General features: G+C 38.7%; 1 protein-coding gene across 5 annotated transcripts in view; it reads right to left on the reverse strand.

Moving 5' to 3' along the window:
- Positions 1–18646, reverse strand: part of RBMS1 (RNA binding motif single stranded interacting protein 1) — a 215031-nt gene that overhangs the window by 177518 nt on the left and 18867 nt on the right. The window contains exon 3 of one of the 5 annotated variants that reach the window (XM_025404168.1): positions 5718–5724. The exons of the other annotated variants lie outside the window; for them this stretch is intronic. The gene's annotated coding sequence lies outside the window, so the exon portion shown is untranslated. The remainder of the gene's footprint in view (positions 1–5717; positions 5725–18646) is intronic. 5 annotated transcript variants of the gene reach the window in all.

Raw genomic sequence — 18646 nt, forward strand, 5'->3', positions numbered from 1 at the left:
ACACACTACATGTGAAGTACTGTGCTAAGTGCTTTCTATGGTTTGTCTGATTTAAACCTCTTCCCAGCTCTGGGGTGAGTCGTCTTTTTCTTTCCATTGGGAAGATGAGGAAAGTGCTGTTCAATCCAACGTCAGGAAGCTAGAAGGTGTACGTGAGGTCATCTGGCACTTTTGCAAAGGAATTCCAGGTAATTTTTTTATTATTATTTTTAATCTAGATAATTAAGGCTTAAATAAAATACAGTATAGTTACCTTACTCCTTTTAATGGAAAGTTTTCTAAGCCATATTGTAAATTTTCCTTCTCTTCTAAACACAATAGCTTGAGCATAATTTAAAGTTCCCTTAATAATTCACAGTAGAATGAGCATAATTGAAACATTAGCTATCATGCTCTACTGTAAAACAGCCTCCGAGCTGCTAAGATATGTAAGGACGATTTGTTCCTTCACCACATGGAAGCGGAATGCTCTTCTGAGCTGTTCCTGTTTCTTGTATTTTGACTGTCTGTTCCCTCACTGCCAAGTGATCCACTCTCCAGCAGCAATGTGCCCTCCCCTTCTTCCAATTTGGCTTCTTCTCCAACCTCCCCTTGAGCCACCCACTGCAGGCTGAATTCCAATCAGTTCAATTCAATACATTTTTCACAAAGTCTACTTTGACCTGTACTTGTTCTCTGTAAGGCTATTTTATCAACAGTGATAGTAGAGATAGTGTGCCAAACCAAACAAACAACAACAAAAAAACCTGGCACTTCTTTTCTAATAAACTTCAGCTAGCCAGATATGCGGGACTTTGTGTATCTTACTAGAGGCTGAAAAGATGGACAGGCCTGTGAATTAGCAGTAGTATCATTTTATTTTATTTATTATTATTATTTATTTTTATTATTTTTTTTGAGACGGAGTCTTGCTCTGTCGCCCAGGCTGGAGTGTAGTGGCGCCATCTGGGCTCACTGCAAGCTCTGCCTCCTGGGTTCATACCATTTTCCTGCCACAGCCTCCCGAGTAGCTGGGACTACAGGTGCCCGCCACCACGCCCGGCTAATTTTTTGTATTTTTAGTACAGACGGGGTTTCACCGTGTTGGCCAGGATGGTCTCGATCTCCTGACCTCGTGATCAGCCCGCCTTGGTCTCCCAAAGTACTGGGATTACAGTCGTGAGCCACCGTGCCCGGCCTAGTATTATTATTATTTTTGAGACAAGAGTTTCGCTGTTGTTGCCCAGGCTGGAGTGCAATGGCGCAATCTTGGCTCACTGCAACTTCCGCCTCCCAGGTTCAAGTGATTCTCCTGCCTCAGCCTCCCGAGTAGCTGGGATTACCTGCATGTGTCACCATGCCCAGCTAATTTTGTATTTTTAGTAGAGACAGGGTTTCTCCATGTTGGTCAGGCTGGTCTCTAACTCCCGACCTCAGGTGATCTGCCCGCCTCAGCCTCCCAAAGTCCTGGGATTACAGGCGTGAGCCACCGTGCGGTATCCTCATTTTGAAAGGAGTAAACTGAGGCTCAGAAATATTAAGGAACTCACTTAGGCTCTCACAGATGGTAAACAGCAGAGCTGAGATTTTAATATGGGCTTCCTGATTCATGTTTCACTGCCGTAAATGGGGTGGGAGAAGGGAAACACAACCATTTCTTGCAGAACTAATAGCTTCAAGAAATAGCTACAATTTGCTTTATGTATTTGCTGTATGGTAAGTATTGGATAATATTACAGATTCATATTAAAATGCTAACATCATGAAAGATGATCTTACAATTTTATAAGGATTCAGAGCACAGACCAGAGATTGCTAAATAGGCAACATACAATATATGATTAGCTGGGCAGGGCTGCCTATGCACTAACAGGTGACAGCCTGAACATCGCACTTTCACACATCGTGTGACCTTCTTGGTGGTTTCCTGGCATTCTCAGGTGCAGCTCACTACTTTTGAGGCAGATTATTGCATGAGAGTAAAACAAATATGCAAAAAATAAAGGTTTCTCTGACTCATAATTTTTTAAAATTATTTTTGGGTTATTGGTTTGGTGGATGTGGTTGTTGTTTTGAGACAGTGTTTCACTGTGTCACCCAGGCTGAGTAGTGTGATCATTGCTCACTGCAGCCTCAACCTCCTGGGCATAAGTGATCCTCCTACCCCAGCCTCCTGAGTAGCTGGGTCCACAGCTCCTTGCCAGCACACCCAGCTAATATTTTTATTTTTCATAGAGATAGAATCTCACTTTGTTGCCCAGGCTGGTCTTGAACTCCTGGCCTCAAGTGATCCTCCTGTCTGGGCTTCCCAAAGTGCTGGGATTACAGGCGCCAGCTATAGAACCTGGTATAAAACTGTCAATATCTAAAGATTGGATCCAGAAACTTGCTACGGAAACTATTTTCAACGTCAAATTACATTCAAAAGCATTTCTTCCCAATTTACTCCTAAAGTTACTTAAATCTTTACACAGGATGGAGAGGTCTTCATACGGCAACCACACTCCATAAAACCTCCTCAGATCTGTAATAAAAACTGTTGGTCACATCTTGGGTTCCTGGATGTCAGAAAACACTGACAAAAAGAAATTGCCACGCCAGGCGCGGCGGCTTACACCTGTAATCCCAGCACTTTGGGAGGCCGAGGTGGGTGGATCACCTGAGGTCAGGAGTTTGAGACCAGCCTGGGCAACACGGTAAAATCCCATCTCTACTTATAATACAAAACGTAACTGGGCATGGTGGCACATGCCAATAATCCCAGCTACTCTGAAGGCTGAGGCAGGAGAATCACTTGAACCCGGGAGGCAGAAGTTGCAGTGAGCCGAGATTGTGCCATTGCACTCCAGCTTGGGTAACAAGAGCAAAACTCAGTCTCAAAAAAAAAAAAAAAAAAAAAATCTCCAAAGCAACTTTTTAAACACGTAGGCCAATAATGTATACTACATGCACAGAGTTGTGGAGAAATGGCTTACTGGATGGGGCAGGCCCTTACACTGCATTCACTTTAGATGCACACAGCCCTTATGTGCTGCTGTGACTTTTCTGTAGCCACAAATCAGAAGTGCTCAAGCAAAAATTGCATGAGTTCAAATAGTTCCTTAGTTCAGGCAGCACCTTGAGCATACTGTTTTGGAGAAAAGACCTAATACGCATCATACAGTCTAATCATTTTTTGTGATGCAATTATGTTTTTAGATTGTTTGGGTTAGGGTCGATCTGTATTTATGTTCCAAATAATCCCATTAGTAGATGGTTTTCATTCATGTAAATTCATGCTTTATTTGTCTCATTTCTAGCACTGGCATATTTATTCCTACTTCCCATAAGTATCTACTATTTAGAGAAAACACTGGGTGGCTTCCCAAGTACGTGACATTTAATTTCATGTTAGAAAAATAAACAGGACACCACACAAAGTACTGTCATTCTTTCTGCTTCTAAGATTTACATTTAAAATGCTTTTACTTAATCCTCCATGATCTTTTTAATAGTGCAAATTCTTAAAAGATTAAATATATTTTGGGGAAACTTTTAAATCCTTAATTCTTAATAGCATATTTCAAATAACTAAAAATGATACACATGTTAATCTTTTAAAATTTCAAGCAGAAGTATAAACCAACATAGGCATTATGTTTCTGACCTATTTAGAAAACATTTTCCTCCTTCTCCTCCACATTTATCATTATTAACTGTTGACCAAAATCATGTATTATTTCACATGTTACATGGTTAATCTTACTGCCTCCAGTGACCAGGAGGTGTTTTATGACAAAGTTCTCAATAAATAATTTACTCCACTTTTCCATTACTTAGAAAGTAATGTTTCACAACAGGGTCTGACACTAACACTCCAAACATAGCCACAGATTTACTAAATAGATGATCTAAGGTCTAATGCACATATCTTCTTTCTAAGAGATTAGTTCATCAATATTGATTGAACCCAATGTGCACAAAAGTATATATTAGGGACACAGGAACTTCCTCTAAACACCACTTTGCTTCAAGCTTAAGCCTGCTGAGCCAGGGGAGGATTTATGGCTTTTCCTACACCAGCATCATTAATTGGGGAAAATTCTGAATTACAATCTAACACACAACTCAATCCATTAACCTTGTACATAAGTTAAAACTAACCTCTGGGCCCACAGAAGGCAGACGCTCCCTGAAGCAGGTGATGGCTCCACTCCTCCCCCAGTGGTTGCCCTTACTCAAAGCAAGGCAATCAAGGTGAATGCCCTGCTTCTGGTCATAACTTTGAAGAGGCATCTGCTTTTTGCTTTCTGTGGGAAATAGGAAGTTGAGGGCGTTCAATGACTCTGAAAGGCACCAAGTCAGAGGAGCAGGAGGAGAAGGAGGTGGTGACCAGCCTAGGTGCCTTCACCACTCAGCATGTCACCATGAGGTAAGGGAATCAACACAGATCACACACACACCTCAATCCAGGGGCTTTGCAGATGACAATATATTTAATCCTGGCAACAGCTCTGCAAAGTCAGCATTGTTTCCCCAGTTTTGCAGATAAGGACACTGGTTCACAGAGAGACTAGCAGTTTCAGGTAAGGTCACATAGGACAACTGTGGTACAACCACAGGTCAGTGGGGTGTGACCAGAGGTTATCAGCTAGCTAGTTGCCAGGGGAAGGGAGTCCTGGCTCTGCCGCTATACAACAGTGCATGCTTCCTTCTCTAACACAGGCCATTGGACAACCTGTTGCTTTTTCGCAATTTCCTCTTTGGCTGTTTTGCTTCTTTTTAATGATGCCCTTGACTCAACTTATTCTGATTCCACTTATATATCTTATTCCGATTTCACTGACATATCTTATTCTGGTTTCACTAACATAACAACCACATTGAGTTGTGAGGTAGGGAGAAAGGAGGTGTGTTTTCTCCCCACTCCCTAGGCTCTGTGAGGAACATCTGTACCCTCAACCTCCCTATTCCCATGTCCTTGTGAGACATACAGCATCCTCTTTACCTCTCTGTCCTTCATCTAGTCTACAATAATAAGAGTTAAATGAGCAATTAAACTTAATATTATTCCTTTTAGAAAAGGTTTTCTTGCTGGGCATGGTAGCTCACACCTGTAATCCCAATACTTTGGGAGGCCAAGGCTGGATGGAGGATCACTTAAAGCCAGTAGTTTGAGACCAGTCTGGGCAACACAGCAAGACCCCATCTCTTTAAAAAAAAATTATCCAGGTATGGTGATGCATGCCTGTGGTCTCGGCTCCTCAAGGGGCTGAGGTGGGAGGATCACTCGAGATCAGAAGTTCAAGGCTGCAGTGAGCTATGATTGCGCCAACGCACTTCAGCCTAGACAACAGAGCAAGACCCCATCTCAAAAAAAAAAAAAAAAAGAAAGAAAAGAAAATGTGCTCTTTTTTAAAATCAATAATAATTCTCTGATGAAAAGAATAAAGAGAAAATGGTGGCATTTCAAGCTTCTGAGTGAGAGGCAGGGTGGCTGTGGCCTTGCCTGAAGTTCTTCACTTTAATTCAAGTAAATGGAGGGACAGGAGTGACTTCCTGTCCCTTTCATTTCATTTTTGTAAAGTCAGCGCAACAGTCACTGAGGGCAAGAGCCCGCACATTCATCACCTCTGGAAGGAAAGCCACGGTGGCTGGTCCAGCTTCGGGAGCGCTATAGACCACAGCCTGTGCGCCGGCCTGCAAAGGCTGCAGAAGATAACCCAGCTGGGCTCACACCCATCACTGCTGCTCACCGCTGCCTTCCTCCTTGCGTTATAACCTCTGCTTTCACTGCTCTATACTCCATTAGGCTCACACAAGTATTTGCCTACAGCAAACAACTCAGAAATTCTTCACAAATACACATTTCCAGTAGAAAATAATAGGGGATCATAGAAAGGAGAGAGAGTTTCATTTCCCTTGGACTTGCTGGTTATTTTCTTTTAGGCATTAGCCATTGAAGTGGTCATTTGCTTTGCTGTAAAACAATCCCTCAGGCTTGTAGACTGTCGAGTAGAATCATTATTGCCATCTTCTTGATTTAATAATTTCAATCGATATTCAGTTTTCTATGACAATGGAAGGCAAGCAGCAGAGCAGATGGCCCTGAACAACAGACAGCGCGAGAGTTATTACTATTGTTTTCAGCTAGGGGATGCCTCACAGGCTCTTCTCCACCAATTTCTTTTCCAAGTTCTCCTTTGCTTAGCTCAATGGGCCCCAAACTTGGATGTGCATCAGATTCACCAGGGGGAGGGTATCCAAGTGACCTGACAGCCTGTTGCTGTTGTGAGAAAAACCAATCTGTTTTGTGCTATTTATCACAGATAACTGGCAAGTGGACACTCAAGCATTTGACCGTGCTTAGTATTTACTGAGTTCACAAATGTGCTAAGTACTATAACGAACTAACAAGGACACAATGCCTGCCCTCTGCTCTGTCTCATGCCTTTTGCCCAAGATTTCTAGGTAGCAGCCCTGAGCAGACCTTTAATGTTAACATACGACACCAGTCAAATTAGGGCAGAAAAGGAAGGGGCTGAAGAAAGAAGAAAAGGTGCTATTTTGTTGAAAAAGCGCAGTGAGTGGTATCTGGGTGGAAGACTTTAAAACTAGGTGGTTTTCGAGATTCTAGTACTGGGTAAGTAGAAATATAATACTCTGAACAAGAAGAATATTTGGCAAGAGGAATAGAAACTTTAGGCAAAAGATATGGAACATCATATTAGTCAAGGTCATTTCTTTCTTTTTCTTTTTCTTTTTTTTTTTTGAGATGGAGTTTCACTCTTGTAACCCAGGCTGGAGTGCAGTGGTGTGATCTTGGCTCACTGCAACCTCTGCCTTTCGGTTTCAAGCAATACTTCTGCCCCAGCCTCCTGAGTAGCTGGGACTAGAAGTGTGCGCCTCCACGCTCAGCTAATTTTTGTATTTTTAGTAGATACGGGGTTTCATCATGTTGGCCAGCTGGTCTCGAACTCCTGACCTCAGGTGATTCACCCGCCTCGGCCTCCCAAAGTGCTGGGATTACAGGCGTGAGCCACCGCGCCTGGCCAGCCAAGATCATTTCTAAACTTAGATGGACATTTCGGTTAAAGAATGAAACCCCAAAAAGAATGGAAGAGATGGGAAGTTAGAAGGGAGTCTAACATTTGTTATTTACAGCATACATGAAAGGAAAAGCATAGCAAGGAAATGGGCTCTTCCTGCAGAACCGAGAAGAAAATGGAACCCACCGTCAAGAAAAGAAAGAAAAAAAAAAATTATCCATAAAAGTAGCCAGATGCTTTTTTTTCCCCTTCTGACAAAACCAGGTTTCATTTCTGCCAAAAGTAGTTTTCACATAAAAGAAATGATACCTGTTCTAGAAAAAAGAGGTTCAAAAAGATGTTCAGAGTGGTCAGGATGGTTAATCCAATAACTGTAAAAGCTGATTCTTACTCACTTAAGCTCTTTAATCCAGAACCTTTCAGTAGATACCTACTTTCGTTTTACAACATGCCTCTTAAAAAACACCAATTCAGGCTGATACAAGACTAAGTATTTAGGGCTGAAAATGATAATGATGTAGTCTTTTCAACCAGGATCATAATCAGGAGGGTGAGCCACCAGCCCTTTCGGAATGAGACACACTTCAGTGGGTTCAGCAGCAACTTCGGGGCTGGGCGCGGTGGCTCAGGCCTGTAATCCCAGCACTTTGGGAGTTGCGAGGTAGGTGGATCATCTGAGGTCAGGAGTTCAAGACCAACCTGGCTAACGTGGCAAAACCCCATCTCTACTAAAAATACAAAAATTAGCTGGACATGGTAGCAGGCACCTGTAATCCCAACTACCCGGGAGGCTGAGGCAGAAAAATCGCTTGAACCCAAGAGGCGGAGGCTGCAGTGAGCTGAGATCGCACCACTGCACACCAACCTGGGTGACAAGAGTGAAACTCTGTCTCAAAAAAAAAAAAAAAAACAGAGAAAAAACAAACAAAAAAAAAACAGCAACTTCGATGGAGAGCAACAAAGGCATTTTAACTTTATGTCTCCTGTTTCATTCCATGGCTGTTCCCTTTTTTTCATTCACAAGTGTTTTCTTTATTATGTGGTCTGTCTTTTTCTATGGTTATGAAAAGGAATTTGAATTTTGTGAAATTAAATGCAGTTAAGTCACCTATCAAGAACTTAAAAAAACACACATACACAAAAGACTGTCTATTTTACTAATGAAATGCCAAAGCCTTTTAAAAGAAGTATGGAGCAAGGTGCTCTCCTATATGCCAGTGGAAGGATAAATCAAGACATCCCTTTCAGGAAACACACACCATGCCACACCACGACTCCCCACTCCACTTGCAGACATGTGTCTCGGAGAATCTACATGCACACAGAGATCTACACAGGGATGGGCACCATGACATATCTGCAACTGGAAAAACCAGCAATGGTTTACACCATCAAAAAGTGAACAGTTCAACAAATTATGATATAGTTAAAAAAACAGAAAACTACTAAGCAATAAAATGAATAAAATAACACATTTCTCAAAAACAATGCAGCATGAAGAAAACCGCGGAAGGATACATAGATTATGACATCATAAATGTAGATTTAAAAACAGAAAATACAGTTGTACGTACTTTTTATTAACACACAAAAATGTAGGGAAAATGTGCATATTAAAAGTAGACTTGAAATTCATGGTGAGAGGTGCCTCTGAGGAAGAAAGGCAGGCAATTTTTTTTTCTTTTATTAAAAAGAAAAAAGGAGGTAAAGCATATGGTCAACACTGTAATCTGTTAATACTATCAGATGGATATATTGGTATCTTTTATATTGTCCTCAGCAGCTTTTTGAATATTAACTTTTTAAATATTGTGTAGCTTTCACTATTTTCTATTTAAAAGTCACACATTTTCTTGAGTTCATTCAATTGCCCATTTACTTATGCATTTGACAAATATTTGTTGAGTATGTCATTAATCCTAGGATGTGAAGAGTTAAGAAAATACCCTTGCCCTTGCAAGAACCACACGAAATGGACTAATGCTTAATTAAGAATCCTGTCATATTCCGTAAGGAGGTTTCTGTACACCGTAAGTAAGGATTTCCACTAGGTTTGATATTATCCAAGAATAATTGCAATGTGCTTATTTACAGAATAGCATGCTACTATAGTTCCATAAATAAAATGGTCAATATTTATATTTATCTTCTTGTCAAGAGTTTTTATTACAGGGCTTCTAAGCAAATGAATCTTGAGGATGTTCCAAAGAGAGTTATCAAATAATCACAATGACAAAAAGTCAAATAAGCTAATCCTTCTTTGAAGGTTTTCCAAAGAGACAGATTAATTGGCCAACCTGTCACTATTAATGACAAAAGCATGTGATATGGTGTAACTTGTATTTGGCATAGTCGTCATGATAGTACTTCCAATATCTTATGACGCAATTCTCCACAAAGTCAAGATTAAGTGTTTGGTCCATCCTATCTCTAAGGTGGCCACCAACAGTCTTTGCATAACAAATATCAACAAGTACACTGAACAAAAAAATCAAACAGTACTCGATATTGTTGGCTAACTCTAACATTATTGCTCCTGCCCAACTCACTCCTACATTTTTCATTCAAATTTTTTATTTGATAAAAGAAGCACCACTATTTTGGGCATCACAGGTCAGCCCTCAGGCTTGCAGGCTACCTAAGTATCTCTTACTTTCAGAGAAGTACTCCAGATCTTACTCAGGTAAGAAAAGGTCAGGCACTAACCACATTACAACCAATCTCAGGAGTAAGGAATCCCAGCATCAAATCATTAAAGCAGGCTTGGCACAGGAACCAAGCCAGAGGACTGTGGGGCAGAATCCTCTCTTGTCTCTAGGGCACTTCTCCTGAGTGTTCTCATCAGTTACCAGAGCTCAGAGCAGAGCTCATCAAATTACAAAATTGATTCAGATCATCTAAGACTATGCTTGGGTCTGATCAAGAAACAGGCAACAAAAGTCCAGGTAAACAAGGGGCTTTGGCAGAGCTACACCCTCCCCACACCACACACACACACACACACACACACACACACACACACACACACACACTTACAGTTCNCACACACACACACACACACACACACACACACACACACACACACACAGTCTTACAGTTCTAGAATTTCAATCTTTACATAGCAGTTAAGAATGTCATCTAACTTCCACAAAGTGGAATTCTAACACTTATCAGAAGTGATAATTCTAACACTTATCAGAAAAGTGTTTATTATTTTAAAAGTATTTATGTATGACTATCATATGGAATATACACACACAGTGTTTTGTTTTATTGTATTTTTATTGCAATTTATTACCATCTCAAGTGAGTTACATTATGTCTGCCAATCATACCTATAAAAACCAAAGCTCCTAAAATCTTTCTTTTGTGACATGAAATGTATTCAATAAATTATATGGTACTGATATATTCTAGGGATTCCTCAGAATATAAAAAATATAAATATAAAATATTGTTTGCTTTCAATTGATGCTTTGCCAAACTCTAGTTAAAGAGGAAAAAACCCTCTAAATTAGACATCCATGTGAAAATGAGACACCAAGCAGATGTCAGGCTAATTTTAAGATTTTTAAATTTGAGAATTGGAACAGTGAAGTCCTCAGCTTTTGTTTTTATCTGAAATACTCATTTCTCAAATGTTAACACAGTAACAGAAAGCCAACATGTACACGACACACACAAAAACAAAAACAGAAAAAAATTAAAGCCCAAATCTCAAGTTCCAGAACCCACACCTAGGATGCCATCATTTGCCATTATCTGCTTTTAGTTGACTTCTTTATAGTTTTGATATTTATTGTGGATAAGTAACTTAAATGAACCTAAAAGGAGATAAAGAAAAACAAAAACAAAAAGCTAGGTGAAGCTCTGCTTCAAAGGAAGCAGTGAGGTGGAGTGAAAATAGTTTGACTTCAAAGTGTGACAGAGGTTTCAAATCCTGGCTCAACTCCTTACCTGCCATATGGCCTGGGGCAGTTGCTTCACCTCTGTGAACCCCGGTCTCCCCTTATGTAAAATGGGACAATAATAATTATTTGCTACAGTTGTTGATAAAATAATTTCATAAAGTGCCTGACAATAATAGGTAATAAATAAATGTTAACTCATTCTCTTCTTCTTGTCTCTTTTCCCAAACGAGATGAGAATTATCCGGGGAGAGCATTAGGAAAGTGAGCAGCACTACGGAAGGAGAGAAATGCATAGAAAGTTACCCAGTGAAGACTGTAACTCAGGAGGACATTCTAGTCTGCACATGATAGCAAAAAGATGGGCGTTCCTGTAGATCATATGGGGGGAAAAAGAAAAAAAAAAAAAGGTGGGCAAGGACCAACTGCTGTGAGGAATGCAAAAGGAATGCAGCTGACCAGTAAGTGTACAAGGTGAAAGCCTAGCCACAAAGGAGAAGAAAGGTCATTTAGTGAGAGCCAATGAAGAACTAGAACTTCTGATTAAACACCACTTGGATTCCTAGTCTTATCGCTTGAGTGCGGTCTCTAAGTGAACCTTATGCACAGCAAGGAACAGTGACAAAAGAAACTACAGCCAAGTTTGTTTCCCAAGCATCAGAGAAGTTTCACAGAAATAACTAAATGTGAAGACATGGTCATCTAGACTTACTCATAATTTTGAATGTATGAGAGCACCACAACCATCTTCTATACAAAATAAGCTTTCTGGTCCCACTAGCAGCCAACAAGGTGAAACCCGTCTGGGCTTTCAAATGTCATGGATCAGCTGGATATATAGCAACATAAACAAGTTTTCATCAGGTCTAACATGCCATCAACAGTAGGATACACCATTAGTCTGTGCACCACTACTAAATTTTTTTAATGCTCCAAAATGAAGAGTCTGACAGAAGACTACTACAGAAAACTGAGACACCAAAGGGTCACATTTTCTAGGGAAGGGCTAAGAAGAAATACACTTGCCACGCTGAAAGAAACAGCAAGTTAGACATGTATGTCTCAAGCTTGGGACCAGCTGAAGAAAAAAAAATCTCCTCTGAGAATGCAAACCACCAACTGGTACTGCATCCACACAACCAGTGTGGCACAAGAAAACCTCAAACAGATGATTTAATATCAAGCAGTCTCAGACTGGTAGTGTCCCTGAATGGCCATCACAAGCAAACACAAATCTCCTCTGGAAGAACTTGACTCTAATCTAGGCTGATGACCCACTGAAACATGCCATCAAATGTAAGATGCACCCCAATTTCAGGGATGTTAAAGAATGGGGAGGAAAGGTGTGCCTAAGAATTAAAGAAATGCAGTAGCCCAGAATAAGGTGATATTATATATGGGTCTGGGTCACTCAACAAATATTTATTAGTGGGTATCCCACTACATGAGTAACAAAGGTTTCAAAGCAATTGAAGGCAGGATCCCTGCTCACAAGTGGCTCATTAACAATGTCTCTGAGAACATGGATTCATGTTTCTATCTTATTTAGTTTTGGACTGTTTTGCCAACATGGTTATGGCACAGTTACAAAATGGTTACACAGGTAAATGCACCCGGCCCCAATCTTGAGTAGGCTTTTTTACTGCCTAGCATTGAAAGTGTATCTATGAAAAGTCAGCCTTAATATAAGTAAACTTATTTTCATTCCTTCAATTTCAACAAAAAAAACATACAATCTATTTTCTGATTACTTTGATTAGCTTTCACTGAGACTAATAGTATTATGTACAGTATGTGGGACATGTAAATTTGATCATTTGGTTAAAATGTATAGATTAAGTAGATATGATTAACTTCTATTTGGGGCAGGAAAGTTTGAGGTAACTTCATCTTCAAGCCTTTTAAAAAATCTACAATGTAAGACATCATTAAAGTAATTTGTATCCATTAATTCAACTTTGAAAAGTGAACATATATTTTGGTCAAGAGAGATTCAAGCTCTTGCATGAAAAGAAGTATCAGGGGTTAGCTAAATCATGGCTCACAGAAAATATTATTTGTTAGCATTAGTTTTGCCCTTACCCATGGACAGAGCAACCTGTGTTAGAATTATTATACATACATATGCTAAAACCCAGTCCCAGAGCACCCTTCAACAGTCTCTAATGCCATTTCTTGGGAAATGTTCTGTTACTATCATCTAAAATAATACAGGTTTCTTCTCCAAAGACAGAGCCACTTGGATTCATGCCTTTGTACTTTTCTTGGAATACCCTCATCCCTGACTTGGGTCCTGGTAACTGTTTATAAGAAAACACAAAGAGAATCTTAGGGAACAAACTACATACAAATTAGACGTATCATAGGTGCCCTTTCCAATTCCACATGGTCTGGCTCATCTTTACACAGTAAATCATTCTTTCATGGCACTTGCAATCTCTTTTCTGAGTTTACCCTCGTTTTCAACCTTAACTCAAACCAGAGTCCTGTCCTCTTTGCCAGAGACACAGGACAGGACCCAGAGCTTCTCGCCTGGGGCTGTTTCTCATCTCTTTGGTTCTTGTTACCACCCAGCCCTGACTCCAGGCTTGCCTGGAGTCTGCCCACACAAGGTGTCTGCAACTCGGGGCTGCAGGGCCTTGAGAGCTTCCAGCCATTCTCTAAATGTGTTGTTTCTTTAGTGGGTTGTAGTTTCGTCTCAGTTGGCTAACACTCGGCAAGAATCACTATCCGACGGTTTCTAGTTTCCCATCTTGGTACCCAACTCTCCACAGACCCTTTTCTTCAGGGAGTCACTACCCTCAGCATTTCTATCCAGACCTTCTGTTTCCTCTCAGGGCTTTATTGGTATCCTATAACTAACTCTCACACAAACATATCAACTCAGAAATGATTCTGGGGAAGTACCCAAAGAGTTGTCATGAGATAACATAGAATTACAGGGCAGACTCATTCTGGAATGTGACTCTGACAGATTTCAAAAAACTGAAATAAAATAAAAAAGACGAGAAGTTGACCTCGTAGTGAATAGACACAACAATGAAAATCAGGGAGGGGCTAGAAATTTCTGAAAGGAGGAATGATAAAGAAGATTCTTAATAAAAAATGTTTGGCCTGCACTGGCAACGTCTGAAGCCTAATGCTGATAACTAGGATTTCACTGAGTATGGTACTCCAGAGCCAAGACAGTAAAACTGCACAGATACATTTTTAAACTCATGAGGCTGTTGTGCGGGTGTAGATGTAAAAGAAAAACAAATGCAAGCTGGCGTTCTGCTTGGAATAGCTCCACATCACACTCCCCAATATTATTCTGTAAACCCAATTTATTTTTACTTCCTAGCATATGTTAATTATCTATATTTAGAGTTTTTCGATTGTCAGTATAAAACAACATTATTTATTCTCACAGTGCATAGATATTTTCCTGATTATATGAAAAAGTATAATATTTATAAATTAAATTTATTCTGTTCTATTTATTCACATCAATTTATTGTCCTCTTCCTTTTTCCTATTACTTACTCTAACATAAAATACATTCATACTTAACTATGTTTTATATTTTAACAATAGCGATTTGCATACATATAAATTTTCTAGAATAGTACCCATCACTTGGTAAATATCTAATAAATGTTACCTGTAATCATTATCATTACTATCATTGTTATTATTGTTAATAACAATGTTCCTTATTATAATGAATTCTAATCATATCATAGTCTATACCTGCCAGGAAATTCCTACAGCTGTGCAGGATGGATGCTGCCTCATCCACAGAACTTTTTCTATCTTTTCTGGACAGAGAAGTTAGGTCTACTTCTCTAGTTTTTCTGCAGATCTCTCTCCTGATACCACCTGTGGCCCTCATCTTAGATTGTTAATGTCTGTTTACTATATTCTGTTTCCTCTATCAGACTGTACTGTACTGTCTCTCTCAGAGTGGGGGTATGTCCAACCTATGAATCCCCCATATGCCTAGTTAAGAATATCTGTGCAATGAATGTTATTATGTAAGAAAATGTAACAGGGAACCAACATGGTGTAATTCTTGCCTTCAGTTCCAAGAATGGTCTCTCTCGGACCCATGTCTTTTTATTTCAACATTTTTATACAGTATTGGAAAGCATATGTCCACAATGAAAATCTCCAAATCTGCATATAACACCTTACCCTTTCATTGCACTGACATACTGAGCTGATGGGGATAAGCTGTGGGAAAAGTCAGTCAGAAAAGTGACAGATGATCTTCAATATCCACAAGCAAGACTTAGCCCACTAAACCATCATTTCTAACTGGAACCATTTGGGAGTCATTTTGGACAGTTCCTGAAAGGTAGGAGCCCAATATGAACCAAAACTCAAAAGGGCAATAAATGCTGGGCAGGGAAATAAAAATTATGTATTGGAAATAAAACGGAAAACATAATGCTTTTATGTACAAAATTCCAGTGTGTGTAAATTGGTCACTCTAGGAGGTTATAATGATTGCCCTTTGAAAACAATGAAATGGAGAACTACTAAAATGATTCAAGGAATACAGACATTTCTATGTAAGTATACATATTAAAACTAGGAGTCTCTAATCTAGAAAAATATTAATTTAAAGGAGATATTTTTAAGTTTATAAAGTCATAACTAAATTTATTCATCAACTTATGGAAAAATTAGGAATAGAGGAAAATGTTTGAAATACATATTTTTGGGGAGAGAGAAGCCAGTAATACTTCACAAATAACGTTGTGAATCACATTGCTGGGTTGTTTAAGGAATATTTGGAGCAACTGGTTGATCTCTCGCAACTCACAACTTGTACTCCAAAAACTCCCTCCCTCATTTCCAAAAGTAGAGACAAAATCATGTTTGGGAAATCCTTTGGTCTAACTCAAATATAACCCTTCATACATTCTGATTATAAGTAGAGGCCCACTAGGTATTGTAAGAAGTGAGGAGAAGGATTTATACTATAAGAGAAAGTAAAGAACAAAATGTTGTCTGTATTGAGGGCTCTACACTACAGTTTCAGGCCAGGGTTAGAGGGAGGCAAACATTTCATTTCTCACTGAAAAATTACATTTTAGGAAATGTTTGGATATTCTGAGGTATGCTAGCACTCAATCATTCAAGTATCTTGCTGTAAATGTTCTATTTATCAGGCTGACAGTCTTTTATTTATGTTTTTGCTAAATAACAGGTAAACTTGTATGAAGCAATTAAATCCTCTCTCTAGAAACATGCTTAACAAATTCCCAAATTTCAGACAACAGACTAGAAAACAGAAGCAAAAACAGCTGGCGTTACTGGCTTCAGTGACCTAAATTGAAATCAAATCTTCCTCCCCATTTTGAGTCAGGCATTTTTGTGTCAGTTGACGTAACTATATTTTATTTTGGTGTCGATGTAAACTATTTCTCAGAATTATAAAGCCAAACAAAAATTATAAAGCCTGTTTCTGGGAAATAGGCAGACAAAGAAAACTTCAATAAAAACCCAATACCTAGATTAAAAATATATATATTTGTATTTCTGAATGATAGAACTATAAATCAATCTCTTAAATATTTCTGTTTTCCTCAAAAAAAAAATGTCTTCAGTTGTGTGTCATTCCATTTTACTGTTGCTATCGACACCGAAGGATGAGACTTTCTGGCCGAGCTGTAACTATGAGGTTAGCCTAACTAACTTTAACAAAATATGATGTGAACTTAAAAGTTAGCTTGTGTTTTGTTTCATTTTAATCGATAATACTGTTGCCTCTTTGCACATGCTATTTTTTGAAAATGTCTGAAAGAAGAAATCAGTATGTGCATTTTTGTACTAATTTCTAGTGTTACTTTCAAACAAATAAAATTCACTTCGTAATTAATTTAAATACAATCTCCCTTTTTCATGCAAGCTTAAATAAAAGTCCAAATAAGGTGAGTGCTCAAGCTCGGCTGCAAACAATCAAAGTATTGCATTCACTGACAGTCAAAGAAAAAATTCTCATTCAGTGATCCTTTTGTTATTGCTGTCTTTAGTGTCCATGGGGGTTTATGTGAATAAAATAAAATAAAATCCCACATGTACTCAGATAGAATTCCAAATGAATGTTCTCTATTCCTGTTTATGTTAAGAGTTCCAAGAATGACTATCATGAGTACACATAATGGTGCTCTTTTAGCAGTGCTGACATAAAAGGGCCGCTCAACTATGTTGTTTAATTGTATATATTCCAGTGCTAGGCAACTCTCCAAACCTTATTGTAAACATTGTATAAGGTCTGTAAGTTCGGCAAAATAATGGAGCTCAGGCTTTTACAGTTAATGCTAAGTGACAGTTGACTTCTCTTTAGGATTGTATGTATTGTTTGCCTTGATTAGTGCAGATTGCTCTGTCACGTAAAACAAGCTGGCATTTGGAAACTCAGCCTAATGTTACGCTCGAAGGGTGTCACTTTTTCCCCGTGCACACTGACTTGGTGCAGTGTTCTGTTTCCAGGTCTACAGAAAAAAGTAATCTATTACAGATTCTCATGTTAAGGCTAGTATAGAATAGAACAGGAATATTCAATCAACTGCTGTATTGAACATGTATTAAGTACACTGGTATTACACAGCAACAGAGAGATTTTGTTAATTTCACGGAATTTGTCATTTAAAAGTATTTTTGGCAAAATTCATGTTTTTATATACTCTTGAAGTAGACCCTAATTTCTGTGCTATGATTAAGGAGGAAGGAAAGGCAGAGAAACATAGGATAAAAGGTAGTACATTCCTACCCTTGAGTTTTATAAGAATGAGGCTCATTTACTGTTCAAAGGACATTGTTTATACATTCCAGACTTCCATCTTATAATTGCTCCAGGATTTGTAAAAAGGAAATCTCAGCAGGGCAGCAAAATTTATTCAAAGCAATAGCTGCACATAATTGGTATAAAATACCAGAACAGTCTGCTCTGAAAACTCTTTTTCTCAGCAATGCAGATTTCCACCCCCTCAACTCTCTTTCCATATGCAAATAAAGTTTGACTACTCCTCTATTACTTGAGTCTTTTCTTCCTCTACTCAGATAATCTATTTTTTAAAGGTCCTATAAATATTTTCAATACCATTTATATGAAAAACTTTTTTGATGCCCATTTGGTTTTATTAGTGTTTACCTGGTTACTATGACAACAGGTAAGAAGAACCCATGTTGTAGAGGAAAGCTACTTTTATCTTTATATTGTCATAAAACATTATGAGTTAATTATGAGTTTTATCATACATAAAAGTTAAAAATTTCACTGCTGTGTTATTACCATCTCAGGAACTCAATTAAATGAACAAAAGAGCATAAGTTTGAGTCCGGATATTATTATTCAAATTTGAAAAATACATTAAAAAAAGGTGAGTCACAAAGTGTGGCATATCCCATACATTACAACCGCAAACTAGAGTGTTAGCTGGACTTCTGACAAAATTCATTCAGAGGTGAAATAAGTAGCAAAATAACAGCATCTTCCTGTTTAAAGGGATATGTTCATTCTAAAAGTTATTTCCAACAAGTTCTTTCTTTGTGTGTGTTGAAGAACAGGCTTACAATAGCTTTGCTAATTTAATACCACTTTAAAATGTCACTTGATAGGATTTGGGCAGATGTTTCTTTACTGATATGACTGCCAGCTCATGGGATTTTGCTGTTGTTCTTTTTGAAAGAGAAAAACATCTCCGTGAATCTAGAAACACCACCTCTCAATAGGAAGGA

This window comes from Theropithecus gelada, chromosome 12 (genome assembly GCF_003255815.1).
Source record: "Theropithecus gelada isolate Dixy chromosome 12, Tgel_1.0, whole genome shotgun sequence".
In the NCBI taxonomy this organism is placed as follows: Eukaryota; Metazoa; Chordata; class Mammalia; order Primates; family Cercopithecidae; genus Theropithecus; species Theropithecus gelada.